This window comes from Hyla sarda, chromosome 5 (assembly GCF_029499605.1).
Source record: "Hyla sarda isolate aHylSar1 chromosome 5, aHylSar1.hap1, whole genome shotgun sequence".
Classification (NCBI taxonomy): Eukaryota; Metazoa; Chordata; class Amphibia; order Anura; family Hylidae; genus Hyla; species Hyla sarda.
In genome coordinates, this window is record NC_079193.1 from 40786854 (window position 1) to 40803208 (window position 16355).

Sequence of the window (16355 nt, forward strand, 5' to 3'; positions counted from 1 at the left end):
TTTTATTCATCTATATTTTGACTAGCTCCTTTTTTCTTTGGGTATGCTATTAATTGGAGTCTATCTATAAGGCTTATTTCACACCTGTTAGGGGGTCCCTTTTCGCAACACAATTACTGTATGAATTTATCCCAAGGTAGGGCACTACATTTTACTATTAATACTTTTTTCATTTTTTTGCGCCCCATACAGTAGTGTGCCTGTTACATGTTTTGTATAACCAGTATTAGTTCAAAGCAAACGCTTGAGCACTCGGGACATTAAACTTGTGAATCTATTTAAAATCTTCAATATAAATAAAGAACAAATCTTATAATCTTCTCAAGACTGAGGCCTATAGATGTCGTCTTATATTACCTGTGGAATTACCACAAGAATCCAATGATACAGGTTGGAGCTATAACAATGAGCCATAACTGTTTAACCCCTTAAGGACTGAGCCCTTTTTCACCTTAAGGACTCGGCCATTTTTTGCAAATCTGACCACTGTCACTTTAGACATTAATAACTCTGGAATGCTTTTAGTTATCATTCTGATTCCGAGATTGTTTTTTTGTGACATATTCTACTTTAACATAGTGGTGAAATTTTGTGGTAACTTGCATCCTTTCTTGCTGAAAAATCCCAAAATTTGATGAAAAATTTGAAAATTTTGCATTTTTCTAACTTTGAAGCTCTCTGCTTGTAAGGAAAATGGATATTCCAAATAATTTTTTTTATTCACATATACAATATGTCTACTTTATGTTTGCATCATAAAATTGATGAGTTTTTACTTTTGGAAGACACCAGAGGGCTTCAAAGTTCCGCAGCAATTTTCCAATTTTTCAAAAAATTTTGAAACTCGCTTTTTTTCAGGGACCAGTTCAGGTTTGAAGTGGATTTGAAGGGTCTTTATATTAGAAATACCCCATAAATTATCCCATTATAAAAACTGCACCCCCAAAGTATTCAAAATGACATTCAGTAAGCGTTTTAACCCTTTAGGGGTTTCACAGGAATAGCAGCAAAGTGAAGGAGAAAGTTCACAATCTTCATTTTTTACACTCGCATGTTCTTGTGGACCCAATTTTTGCAAGGGGTAAAAAGGAGAAAATGTTTACTTGTATTTGAAACCCAATTTCTCTCGAGTAAGCACATACCTCATATGTCTATGTTAATTGTTCGGCGGGCGCAGTAGAGGGCTCAGAAGCGAAGGAGCGTCAAATGGTTTTTGGGGGACATGTCACCTTTAGGAAGCCCCTATGGTGCCAGAACAGCAAAAAACCCCACATGGCATACCATTTTGGAAACTAGTCCCCTCGGGGAACATAACAAGGGGTAAAGTGAACCTTAATACCCCACAGGTGATTCACGACTTTTGCATATGTGAAAAATATATATATTTTTACCTAAAATGCTTGGTTTCCCAAAAGTTTTACATTTTTAAAAAGGGTAATAGCAGAAAATACCCCCCAAAATTTGAAGCCCAATTTCTCCCGATTCAGAAAACACCCCATATGGGGGTGAAAAGTGCTCTGCTGGCGCACTACAAGTCTCAGAAGATAAGGAGTCACATTTGGCTTTTTGAAAGCAAATTTTGCTCTTGGGGCATGCCGCATTTAGGAAGCCCCTATGGTGCCAGGACAGAAAAAAAAAAACCACATGGCATACCATTTTGGAAACTAGAGCCCTCGGGGAATGTAACAAAAGGGTAAAGTGAACCTTAATACCCCACATGCGTTTCACGACTATTGCATATGTAAAAAAATATATATATTTTTTTTTTACCTAAAATGCTTCTTTTCCTAAAAATTTTACATTTTTAAAAAGGGTAAAAGCAGAAAATACCCCCCCAAAATTTGTAACACAATTTCTCCCGAGTACGGCGATACCCCATATGTGACCTTAAACTGTTGCCTTGAAATACGACAGGGCTCCAAAGTGAGAGCGCCATGCGCATTTTAGGCCTAAATTAGGGATTGCATAGGGGTGGACATAGGGGAATTCTACGCCAGTGATTCCCAAACAGGGTGCCTCCAGCTGTTGTAAAACTCCCAGCAGCCTGGACAGTCAGTGGCTATCTGGCAATACTGGGAGTAGTTGTTTTGCAGCAGCTGGAGGCTCCGTTTTGGAAACCGTGGCGTACCAGACGTTTTTCATTTTTATTGGGGAGGGGAGGGGGGCTGTGTAGGGGTAAGTGTATATGTAGTGTTTTCTGCTTTTTATTTTATTTTTTGTGGTAGTATAGTGTAGTCTTTTTAGGGTACAGTCGCACGGGCGGGGGTTCACAGTAGTTTCTCGCTGGCAGTTTGAGCTGTTGCAGAAAATTTGCCGCAGCTCAAACTTGCAGCCCGATACTTACTGTAAACCGCCGCCCATGTGAGTGTACCCTGTACATTCACATTGGGGGGGGGGGGGGGGCATCCAGCTGTTGCAAAACTACAACTCCCAGGTTGCGCTGACAGACTGTACAAGCTGAGAGTTTTAGTTTTGCAACAGCTGTAGGCACACTGGTTATGCATCACTGAGTTTGTGACCTTACTCAGTGTTTCAAAACCAGTGTGCCACACACTTACTGAATGTCATTTTGAATACTTTGAGGGGTGCAGTTTTTATAATGGGGTCATTTATGGGGTATTTCTAACCAGAAGACCCTTCAAATCCACTTCAAACCTGAACTGGTCCCTGAAAAATTCCGATTTTGAAAATTTTGCAAAAAATTGGAAAATTGCTGCTGAACTTTGAAGCCCTCTGATGTTTTCCAAAAGTAAAAACATGTCAACTTTATGATGCCAACATAAAGTAGACATATTGTATATGTAAATCAATTTATAATGTATTTGGAATATCCATATTCCTTATAAGTAGAGAGCTTCAAAGTTAGAAAAATGCTAAATTTTCAAATTTTTCATGACATTTTTTAATTTTTCACCAAGAAATGATGCAAGTATCAACGAAAATTTACCACTAACATAAAGTAGAAAATGTCACGAAAAAACAATCTCGGAATCAAATTTATAAGTAAAAGCATCCCAGAGTTATTAATGCTTAAAGTGACAGTGGTCAGATTTGCAAAAAATGCTCTCGTCCTTAGGGTCATAATGGGCTCCGTCCCCAAGGGGTTAAGATGCAGCTAGGAGCTTTGCCATAGTTTACACTGCAGCAATTGTACACTATTGGAGCAGGAATTATCGCGGCTGCTGGCACCAGACTTGCCTTCCAATGGGTCCTCAAAAAAGAATTTAAAGTTTGCTCATTCCAATTAAGGCTCTGTCATTGTGCTGCCATGTGAACTCCTCATGCTGCTGGCACATTAAGCTTGTGAATCTATTCAAAATCTTCAATTTAAATAAAAAAAAATCTATGTAATCTTTTCAAGACTGAGGCCCTATGGTCGTTGTCATATATTATCTCTGGAATTATCTTACCACAAGAATCCAATTAAACAGGTTGGAGCGATAACAATGAACCATAACTGATTAATTGAAACATTCGCAGTTCCACACAGAGTAAGACGGGGTGCTGAGAGGCTGGGGCTGGAACAGGTGGTAGCTCGCCTCACAGCGGACCGCCGGCTCGATGCTCTCCAGAATGGGTCCTCAAAAAAGTTAAAATAAATTAAAATGTAATTAAATAAAAATTACATTAATAAAATAACTATAATCTCTTCAATTGTGAAGCCATATGGTCTCCCGACCCTACTGCCACATCCAGAAACTCTGCGACAGTGATTCTAATAGCGATGCCTGTATCTGTATGTCATACTGAATAACAGTATTATTTTACTAACATAGCACACTCCCTATGCGTGCTACGATAAGGCAAAGTGTTCTACACCCCTATTGAGGCTCTCTGTAGCCCAGAAATAGTTGTTTTTAAAAGCGTTTAGCTGCGAATAAATTCAGACCGAACCGGATTTTTTTGAAAAATTCTGCGAAACGGCCAAATCGAATTTTTCAAAAATTTGCTCATGTCTACTGATAACATCCCTGATAACAAAACAACAAAAAAAAAATACATTTTGGAACTCAATTGCATTAGACCCTCCTTTATGAGGTTCATTTTGCAGGTTATTCCTGCAAAAGAAAGCATGTCAGCTATAAAATATGCACTGCATAAATTGCAGTGGTTTACTCTAGGAACTTTTGAAACAAAGCATAAAAAAAAAAAAAGCTATAGTATAGAGTTTCCGCTCCTTATAATGTAGAGAAAGTGGAAGAAGCTGAAAATAATCCAATTGAAAGAATAATAGGATGGTACTCTTTTTGTAAAATGGCTATTTCCTATTGGAGTTCCCTAACTCCAACTACAAGTCCCAAGATCACTTCTTTGTAAATGTGAGATAACTTTGCTCCCTCCCACAAATCAGCCACCACACCCATTGCAGCACATTCGAGCTGCCTTGCATGCTGTGCTGTGCACTACAATTCCCTGCAGCTCTGTGGAGAATGATCACCCTCCCATCCAGCGGTCACTCCACCAATTATAGTTCAAACACTCTCCCTTTCAACACCTGATTAGTGTAATGTTATGTCTCGGGCCACACTGCAATTTGGGAAAAGCTGTGACAACACTCATTTTGTATGCTGCTAAAAATGAATCGGGGCAAAGATCACATTGTGAGATCACTATGAAACACAGGTACAGACACTATATGATGAATTACACTAACTTTACAGCCTCTGTAACACAGTCAAATAAAAAATAAATCCTGGAATACCCCTTTAAGGCATTTTAAAAGTTTATTTTAAAATATTTAATAACATATAAAAATATTAGATAATAGACCTATTAATTGCTGATTCTATCCGTGAAACGGCCCATTGGCCATTGTCTGTATCGGTGACCGACTGTTTTAAAAAATTTAATTTCTATTGCAAATAAAAGTGAGTGCCTATTCTTTCTATTAGATTATCACAAGTATCTATTCTATGGATTGAGCACCAAATCTGAAGGAGTGAAGCGGATTATTGTAGGTGATCAAGTTGCTGATCACGCTGGCTCCAAGAAGGTACGCGGCAGCGCCAACTTTGCTTTATTCTATGAAGCTAAAAATAAGATTCAAGTCAAAGCAATAGATGAGGAGGACAGAAAGTTCAGTCAGCAGCTCCGTCAGAAGCTAATAATGTAGCATCTATAATTACATACTGTACATGGAGGAACTCGTGCAGCACATCTCAGAGGTGAACATAGTAATTTTACCTGGAGCACCGAGTGGGTGCACAACAGATTTCTCAGCCTCATACTTCTATGATTCATCAGTTTCTTTAGCATTCAATGGCCATTGTAATCACATTGTAATCATTGGTTGCACATGAAGAAACCATGCTGCCCCAGAGAAGAAAATGCAACACTGTCTTGGTGAGGAAAGCAGCAGTACATGTTCTACTAAGTGCAGTGTTAATTATAAGTATGAACATTACTCAGGGAGTATTGATACCACAAGTAACAAAGAACTTGAATACCATGTGCCAATACATTAAAGTGTTTCTATCATACAAAAAGTTTGACATGTCACAGAGACATTTATAATATATATATATATATATATATATATATATATATATATATATGTTGTAAGGATTTATCCCTGGGGATAGCTCTGGGATCGTCCTTGATACCGCCACAGGACACGTTTCCATTTCAATCAGCAGGCAAACAACAGTACTTTATGCCAGTCCGGCCCCTCGACAGCTTTATTAGACAGGCTGCAGGATAAAATAAAAACATAAGACAGGAACAAACAAAACCCTAGACCGTCTAGTCACTAACTAAACAATCCAGCGTGGCGGACTTTTCCTGGCCAGTTAAACTTATGCCTCCTGCAACATTCTACTCACTGTTTACACACAGCATTTGCAACCTCTTGCTGTGTGTCTCGTCCACACCACTCTTGGGGCCACTCACAGCTCGGGCTGTGTGTTCATCACCAGGACCCCTGCCTCACCCCTACAGCCACCATGCTGTCTTCTAGGGAGAGCACCAACTATTCTGTCTGACTTCCTTTAAAACACACTTCCCTTTTCTGCTACCTCATTAATTAGGCCATATGTGGAGGTTTCTCCAGGGTTAGCTAGGGAAATACACCCTTTCCTTGCCACAGTGTCACATATGCCCCCTCTGCTCAGACCACTGGGAAGGAGCATTTGTATTCAAAAGGGGGAGTCCAAATGCCTTTCCTTTTCCTTGAACAACTTCGTCCAATAGGTTTTGAGGTACGTCATCAGCCACCAAGCACAAGACTTTTGGTCACCTTTGACAAATTCTTTGTAAATGGCTCTATTCAGACCGGGACTGGCATGGAAAGAAGATTTTTTTTATTTTTTTATACTATTGTGTGTGTGTTTTCTTACTTTTGGCTTAGTAGTGAAGCCATCTGATAGTCAGTATTCATTACTAGGCTGGGGCTTACAGTTAGCCCGTAAAACAGCTATCACTAAGCTCCAGTTTATTACCCTGGTACTCACCATCATACAGGGGTGACAGGAAGAGCTGGGTACTCTCATTCCCTGAACCTCAATAGGGCTCAGGACCTGGGCAGCAGTAGGCTGGAATTACTAGACTATGAAGGACCAAAATAAATGGCTCTTCCCACCCTGGAGGTTCAAAGCTTCTGCTGCTTAGTTTGTACCTAACGAGTTATCCAAAAAAGGGAACCCCATGAAATATATAGATAAATAAAACCAATCTGGTTTTGGTACTGTAGATAAACCAGCACTGGCCTTGTAATGCCCAGCAGCATGGATTCCTTACATCTGGAGGAGATTGCCCAGCCCAGTGAATCTATTGACAGTAACTTGGGATACTTACGGCACTATTATGCAGGCTGTATATGGAAATATTTTCTTGGCACAACATTGCCCTAAAAACGACAACTGTGTAAAAATAAACACTATTTGCATAAAAGCAATAATAGGGAAACTAAATAAGGATATAATTTCTGGTAATGTTACTTTTTTGGGGAAAAAAAACTATTTGGGCAGGTTTGTGAAAAGATAAAAACAGCTTCAGGCCTTATGTGTGGAAACAGCTGTAAAACACTGGATTTAGTTTGCACATGAATGAATTGCCTTTTGCACCTTCACATTGTATAGATATCTATATAAAAGTTTAATTAATTCCTCTTTTGTGGAGCGGCTCTTACCTTGGCTCATTCTCATAGACTGACACATTAGCTGCTTGCCCATTATTCTAATTGAAGGCATTAATATTTCAGCAGGCCGGGCCTAGGATTAATTTTCACTGCCTTACATAGTATACTACTATACCCTAGAGCTACTCGCTAGAGGACAACCTATAGGGCTTGGTCTAAAGTATGAACATTTCTAATATATTTTACATTAAGTCAGTTAGAGACAAAATAATAATTCAGGTTGGCCTACTACGAACCAACAGAGAAAACATTTTTAATAAAAATTGAATTCATCCCATAATTATCCTCTATGAACAGTATTAAAAGAACAGGGTCAATTGTCCCCCATGTTATTGAACCAGCAGCGCGCATGCTCAGCTGCCACTCCATTTACTGTCTATGGGACTTCTAAACATTGCCGAATTCAGCACTCTGCAATGATCGGAAGTCCCATAGAGAATGAATAGAGTTACAGTGCTCTGCTGCTCCATTCAGTTGGGAGACAATTGACCTCCATTCTCATGATTGGTGAGGGTCCCAGCCAATAGCCCCTCACCGATCAGTTAGTTATCCTCTATCTTATGAATGAAAGATGCGGACAAAGGAGTAAGCAGCAATGCATACAGCATCTCCGGTTACCGACGGGAGGCTCCTAATTTTTTGAGAAATTTTAAAGGGGGTATTCCAGGAAAAAACTGGCTCCAGAAATTTAAACAGATTTGTAAATTACTTCTATTAAAAAATCTTAATCCTTTCAATAATTATCAGCTGCTGAAGTTGAGTTGTTGTTTTCTGTCTGGCAACAGTGCTCTCTGCTGACATCTCTGTCTGTCTCGGGAACGGCACAGATTATGTTATTCAATGATTTACATGTAGTTGCTGTTTCTTTCTTCACAAATGTTCTGAGGTGTGATTTATGAGGAATAATGGATCCCTACTGTAAAGTATTGGGACTCAAACTACATGACGCCCTCTAATATTCTATTGGGTGCATTATCTTATGCATACACAGTAGTCCACGTCACATAGTAGAAAGTGCCCAGTGTAAGGTATGACCTGTATACTGGTCATTACATAAATTACCAATAGAATATTTACTACTGGCAGCATGGGCATAATGCAGCTCCCTTTCTTTACCAATATCATTTACAGTATCCTTTTCCCCTTTGGTCAGTATAATGTATAGGCTTTCAAGCCTATAATAGCTCAGCTGGTAGAAACATTAGCAACCCTTAGGTCACTTGTCTGATTCTGGTTCGAAGAACAGTTCAATGTACAGTAAACATTTTCCTGTAATGATAATGGCAGCCAAAGGTATACATAGGAATACTGGGAGCTTGTCACACACATGCAGTATCCCACTGTGTACCCTGTGGGACCTGTTGGTCTTGTGTAGTTGGATGAAGTACCTTATTATCATGTGTTTTTTGTAATTTTTGTATTTTCAGTTTGTTACTATAATGTTTTGTACTGTTGTCATGCTATGTACGTGTTTACATTACCTCTGGCAGTGAGTAATGAGTTAGTTCCATGCACTCTAGGAAGCCAGTTAAGTGTAGAGTACAATTAAGACGAAAGAAGTGTCCTATCTCACTACAATGATCCCTCAACTTACAATGGCCTCAACATACAATAGTTTCAACATACAATGGTCTTTTCTGGACCATTGTAACTTGAAACCAGACTCAACATACAATGTACAGACAGTCCAGATCTGTGAAATGTGTCACAACTGGAAGAACTGACCAATCAGAATTTGCATTTTAATGGTAAATCACCTCTATTACTGAAGTGTATGCACTGACTGGTGTCTGGTAGCGCCCCCTACAGTACAAGGAGGAACTACAAGTTCTGTAATACTCCTTACCTGTGCCAGGGTTAGCTGCTCCTTTGGACACCAAGTGAGGGTGGCTCCATTTGGGACACTGTGTACTGTATAGGACCCTGAAGAAGCTCCTGTCCTCTACATAAACCATTGTTTCCCAACCAGGGTGCTTCCAGCTGTTGCAAAACTACAACTCCCAGCATGCCTGGACAGCCAAAGAATGTCTGGGCATGCTGGGAGTTGTAGTTTTGCAACAGCTGGAGTCCCACTTTGTGAAAAACACTGTACTAGATGATAGTTACAACCGGCAGGGAAAGTGTTAAACATCCTTCGGGTGAAATAAATCCTCTTGCCGACTGTGTTAGGAGCTTTACGGCTACACCTTCTCTAAGGAACCCAGAAAGGGATTAACTATTTCTGGAAGTCAGAGTTTGTACTAAGTCGGTCTGTGTGCGAAGGGAACGAATGCTGCTGATTTGTGTGTAATCTGGGAGCTATTCTAGGAAATACCTGCACACAGTATATCCAGCACATAACAAATGCCATTCCGTACAAGCGATGACCATTAATCCGCTGGCCCGGGCCATCCGAGAACAATGAAATGAAGGAGGTGAAAATGTTTCGTAAGGGAAGACACTCAGTTACAATGACTCCGTTTTGACAGTTTACATTGGGCACCGCTATGTTTACTTGTAAAAAATTAATGCACCGCACACCAGAGAATAGGCATGCTAAAGGGAACGACACTTGTTGTGTAGATGAGGCTCACAACCTATGCCTGTCACACCTGGTCCCTACTGCCTTATCCTAGGTGAGTATTGCTTTATACAATAAGTTCCTAGCTGTAGCATAATCTACTGTAAACGTTTATATCACATGTTGTTCGGGGGGTTACAGATCCCCCTTATTCCTAGTACATTGTATTCTTCCCATATGCTTGTTTATTGTTCGGGGGGTTACAGATCCCCCTTATTCCAGATCCCCCCTGAATTCTTTCCATATGTTTGTTTGTTGTTTAGTGGGGTTACAGATCCCCCTCATTCCTAATAAACTGTACTCTTCCCGTATGTTGTTTATTGTTCGGGGGGGGGGGGGGGGGTTACAGATACCCCTTATTCCTAGTACATTGTATTCTTCCCATATGCTTGTTTATTGTTCGGGGGGTTACAGATCCCCCTTATTCCAGATCCCCCCTGAATTCTTTCCATATGTTTGTTTGTTGTTTAGTGGGGTTACAGATCCCCCTCATTCCTAATACACTGTACTCTTCCCGTATGTTGTCTATTGTTCGGGGGGTTCCGTACGCCTTATTCCTAATACACTGTGTTCTTCCCATGTGCTTGTTTGTATCACTGTGGACTCATTGTTTATAGTAATATGTTGCAATATTTACACATGTAACTTAAAGCTTCTATACTAGAGGTCTTCAAACTGTGGACCTTCAGCCGTTGCAAAACGGCATGCCCGGACAGGGGATCTGGGGGATCTCTATGGGATAAAAGGGAATCTATCAAGGCATGCTGGGAGTTGTAATTTTGCAATGGCTGGAGGTTCACAGTTTGGAGACCAAGGCCCTATACAATTATTACAAGCCTTTATGTCATGTGTATCCTCTATGATGGAGGGGCTTTTGTGCTGAAATCGAAACCCTTCCTATCATATGCCACTTATTATAAGTCCCCTCAAACACTAAGCTTGAATGCAACGTCAGCTTCAGCCCCCCCAATACTTGTAAGGAAAGGCACAACACCATAGTCCTCTTAGGGTTCCCTTGCCATAGTAGTACTATGCTACCATATGTCACATTATGTGTTTGCGCCTTTCTCCTTGCCATTGGAATATTGGAATATGTGAATTTGTGGTTTTATTCTATCATGTCATATTATTGTTGTATGCTAATGCTCTGCGTAATTTTGTACTTCATTGTGCATTACATATGGTCTTTGTCGAGCGGGAATGTTGTGTTGGTGTCTTATACTGCAATCCAAACTCTCAGGGTTAAATGTCATGGTCCCATAGTTTACAGCCAGATCCTGTTTCAAATACAATACAGGAATATGGGTGCACTACTGTGGTAGATGTAAACAATACATTGGCTATCCCTCAACACTGATGTTAAAATTGAGACATTCGCCAGTATATCCTCATATGAAGGACACACCAGAGCCCGCACACCAACGCCAAGGTTTCTCAATTTGGTGCGAGACCTAACGCTAGTCCTACCTGTGCTTGATAAACAGAACAGGGGCCAGTGGGCAATTGCGGCAGCATTCGGCTGGCTCACAACTTCCTTCCAGGTACCCTCCAGTGTTACTACGCACACATGCAATGGGAGGAGGGAGGCAAGCTGCAAGCCCCACCTGAGTTGGCTATTATGGGTGCCTGGCCTCACAGGTGCTACCTTAATGCTGCCTTGTAGATATTCAAGGCGCATTAATGTTGGAGTTTACACACCTCCAAATTTAAAATTTAAACAAACAACAAAAAACGTGGTCTCAAATGGCTGGAAGTGCTCAACCCCAAATGCGGTTGTGCATTTATACTGGGGGAGCAGATCCTGCCCTTGTAGTCCGTTGCTAGGGGCGATCCCCAGCATAAAATGCATACAATGGAGGATGCCTGCAGCGGACTACAAGTGCGTAGTAACACTGGAGGGTATCTGGAAGGAAGTTGTGAGCCAGCCGAATGCTGCCGTAATTGCCCACTGGCCCCTGTTCTGTTTATCAAGCACGGGTAGGACTAGCGTTAGGTCTCGCACCAAATTGAGAAACCTTGGCGTTGGTGTGCGGGCTCTGGTGTGTCCTTCATATAAGGATACACTGGCGAATGTCTCAATTTTAACATCAGTGTTGAGGGATAGCCAATGTATTGTTTACATCTACCACAGTAGTGCACCCATATTCTTGTATTGTATTCTAATTGTTACATATCCACACCGTTTATCTGGTGTAGGATTCTATTGTGGCACTTGTAGTCCGCTGCAGGCATCCTCCATTGTATGCATTTTTATGCTGGGGATCGCCCCTAGCAACGGACTACAAGGGCAGGATCTGCTCCCCCAGTATAAATGCACAACCGCATTTGGGGTTGAGCACCTCCAGCCATTTGAGACCACGTTTTTTGTTGTCAGATCCTGTTTCAACCTAAGGCCATGGGTTTTAGATATCTATATCTCTCTCTATATATATATTCATGTATGTATGTATGTATGTTTTAGCAGAACTTTGCAACGGCTGGAGATATTTTTATGATGAAACTTGGTGCACGTGTTAGGCTGGGTTCACACTACGTTTTGTCCCATACGGGAGCACATACGGCAGGGGGGAGCTAAAAGCTCGCGCTCCCGTATGTCACCGTATGCGCTCCCGTATGTCATTCATTTCAATGAGCCGACCGGAGTGAAACGTTCGGTCCGGTCGGCTCATTTTTGCGCCGTATGCGCTTTTACAACCGGACCTAAAACCGTGGTTGACCACAGTTTTAGGTCCGGTTGTAAAAGCGCATACGGCGCAAAAATGAGCCGACCGGACCGAACGTTTCACTCCGGTCGGCTCATTGAAATGAATGACATACGGGAGCGCATACGGTGACATACGGGAGCGCGAGCTTTTAGCTCCCCCCTGCCGTATGCGCTCCCGTATGGGACAAAACGTAGTGTGAACCCAGCCTTACTTGGTGCATAATCCTAACCCACCCCCCTTATGCAAGGGTGGGGTTTATTTCTCTGAATTCCCATGCAAGTCTTTGGGACATCTCCTAATCATGTTACTCTGGGGCTGCAGAGATTGCCCAAAACTTTTATACATCCAGCCAAGTGTCGGGCAGGCAGGGGCAGAGAATAGTTTTTGCAGAGGATAGAATATGAGGATGGGATATGAGGATGGGATATGAGGAAGGATATGAGGACGGGATATGAGAATGGGATATGGGGTCAGATATGAGGACGGGATATGAGGATGAGATATGAGGTTGAGCTATGAGGTCGGGATATGAAGACGGAATATGAGGATGGGATATGAGGATGAAAAATGAGATAGAGAGTGTCAAGGTTTAAGTAGGAAGACTGGCAATGTAAATATACATAGAGAGAGAGAGAGACTCATTGTAAATGTTAGTGCTATGATCAACTTAGAATCCTGATACATGATTCCCTGCTGCTACTCAAGGGTATTTCACTGGAAAATATATATATATTTTTAAATCAACTGGTACCAGAACGTTAAACAGACTTGTAAATGACTTCTATTTAAAAATCTTAACCCTTCCATTACTTATCAGCTGCTGTATACTACAGAGGAAGTTCTTTTCTTTTTGAATTTCCTTTCTGCCTGACCACAGTGCTCTCTGCTGACACCTCTGTCCATTTCAGGAACTGTCCAGAGCAGGAGAGGTTTGCTATGGGGATTAGCTCCTACTCTGGACAGTTCCTGACATGGACAGAGGCGTCAGCAGAGAGCACTGTGGTCAGACAGAAAAGAAATTCCAAAAGAAATGCAACTTCCTGTGAAGCATGTTTTCCAGCGGAGTACCCCTTTAACCCTTTTTGTGAGTTATTTCCCCTCTTAACCCTCTCCTCGTCCATTGAGGTAAAGTAGTTGATCGGACTCCTGACTCGTGAGTGTTTATTTGGATAACACCATTATATATCTGATGGAAAACACTAAATTTTTTGATGAGCAAGGACTGAGTCTGATCAACTGCCTTACTGACATGGGGGAGGAGAGGGCAAGGTCCCCACCTTTCATGCAAAAATACCGGCCATGCTAATTTTCATAATTTGCATAATATATGCATGACATCAAATGAAGCTCTATCACGCTCTGCACACATCCAGACATGTTGCATCACGTACCAGTCCAGCACCAGCAAATTAACCCCTCAGCTTCAAGAGTTTGGTAGTGAGGTCCACAGTGGGGGGTTGGGGGGTGGGGGCAAGGGTGGATTGACAACTCATGGGGCCTCCAGGCAAGACAGGATCATGGGGACTTGCGCATGCGGAAATACCACATGTTTAGGTTTTATTTTCCATTTTTTATTTGAAAAATGGTGAAAGGGGGGTGATTCAAACTTTTATAAGGGAAGGGGTTAAAATATATTAATTTACTTCTTTTCTTTTAACACTTTTTTTAGTCCCCATAGGGGACTATAACATGCAATCTTTAGATTGCATACACTGATCAATGCTTCTCCATAGGAGAGCATTGATCAGTGTCATCGGTGCTCCATTGCTTCAGCCTAGCATAGCTGAACGCAAGGCTGGAGCATCGATTGGACGGTGCGAGAGTGGAAGGTAAGACACCTCCCCCGATCCTCTCAGCTGATCGGGATGCCACAGTTTCGCCGCAGCAGACCCGATCAGCCCACTGAGCTAGCCGGGAACGATATTAACCGCTATTAGACGCCGCAATCAACTTTGATTGCCGCGTCTAAAGGGTTAATGCCGGACATCAGCCCGATCGGCGATGATCAGCATTAGTCGTGGGTCCTGGTTGCTGATAGCAAACGGGACCCACTGGGTAGAATGCATGCTGAGCGCGTGTCATACAGGGGGAGCCCACAGTGGACGTACATATACGTCCATTTGGGGGAAGGGGTTATACTATATACTGACCCCATATATTAATTTATACTATATAATTTTAAGGGACCTGATTGATTGATAAATATATATGCTGCTTATTAGCGCACAACCTACTCTTGGTGGTCATTAGTGTGAACTGTTCCCCAGTACCCCAAGCTGTATGCAAAGATTCACCTTATCTTAAAAAATACTGTAAATGAATACCCCCATACCATGACAGGATAACACTGCCATACCAGCACTGAACAATACCACCATACCATGACTATAAAAATACCACCATACCATGGCTGGATAACAACATCATACCAGAACTGAACAATACCCCTATATCATGACTGAATATCATTGCCATACCAAAACTGAACAATACCACCAGATCATGACTGAACAATACCACCATACCATGACGGAAAAATACCACCATACCATGACGGTAAAATACCACCATACCATGACTGAACAATACCACCATACCATGACTGAACAATACCGCCATACCAAAACTGAACAATACCACCATACCATGACTGAACAATACCACCATACCATGACTGAAAAATACCACCATACCATGACGGAAAAATACCACCATACCATGACTGAAAAATACCACCATACCATGACTGAAAAATACCACCATACCATGACTGAAAAATACCACCATACAATGACGGAAAAATACCACCATACCATGACTGAACAATACCACCATACCATGACTGAAAAATACCACCATACCATGACGGAAAAATACCACCATACCATGACTGAACAATATCACCATACCATGACTGAACAATACCACCATACCATGACGGTAAAATACCACCATACCATGACGGAAAAATACCACCATACCATGACGGAAAAATACCACCATACCATGACTGAACAATACCACCATACCATGACTGAACAATACCACCATACCATGACTGAAAAATACCACCATACCATGACTGAAAAATACCACCATACCATGACTGAAAAATACCACCATACCATGACGGAAAAATACCACCATACCATGACTGAACAATATCACCATACCATGACTGAACAATACCACCATACCATGACGGAAAAATACCATTATACCATGACTGAAAAATACCACCATACCATGATTGAAAAATACCACCATACCATGATTGAAAAATACCACCATACCATGACTGAAAAATACCACCATACCATGACGGAAAAAGACCACCATACCACGACTGAAAAATACCACCATACCATGACGGAAAAAGACCACCATACCACGACTGAAAAATACCACCATACCATGACTGAACAATACCACCATACCATGACTGAATAATACCACCATACCATGACTGAAAAATACCACCATACCATGACTGAAAAATACCACCATACCATGACTGAAAAATACCACCATACCATGACGGAAAAATACCACCATACCATGACTGAACAATACCATCATACCATGACTGAACAATACCGCCTTACCAGAAATTCCACTGTCAAAAATCTGCTGAGGAGAGCCTGCCCCATTCAAACTCACAGTGGGAAACACGGTTCAAGTTTGAAAACAAATCTGCTCATGTACCCAAAGGGACAGTTCACACTGTGTATTTTCTGCTGCAGATTTTCTGTAGCAGATTTTGCTACCCATTAAAGTCAATAGGCAGCTGTGGTGAGGGTGTGATGAGGGCAGATGGAATTACCCTAGGGGCAGATGGCATTAACCCCTTGAGTTTGTGACGCCAGGGCGTGGTTTATCCTCTACACCACCCGAAGGAATACCGCTGGATCCTGGGCTAGGCAAGGAGGCAAATAATGACTCAGACGCCTAGTTA

General features: G+C 41.6%; 1 protein-coding gene and 1 long non-coding RNA gene across 2 annotated transcripts in view; one reads left to right on the forward strand and one right to left on the reverse strand.

Moving 5' to 3' along the window:
- Nucleotides 1-16355, reverse strand: part of LOC130273094 (uncharacterized) — a 117434-nt gene that overhangs the window by 99380 nt on the left and 1699 nt on the right. The window lies entirely within an intron of this gene.
- The window catches only part of MYO3A (myosin IIIA), a 212176-nt gene continuing 205320 nt past the window's right edge, over nucleotides 9500-16355 (forward strand). The window contains exon 1 of the mRNA XM_056519327.1: nucleotides 9500-9750. The gene's annotated coding sequence lies outside the window, so the exon portion shown is untranslated. The remainder of the gene's footprint in view (nucleotides 9751-16355) is intronic.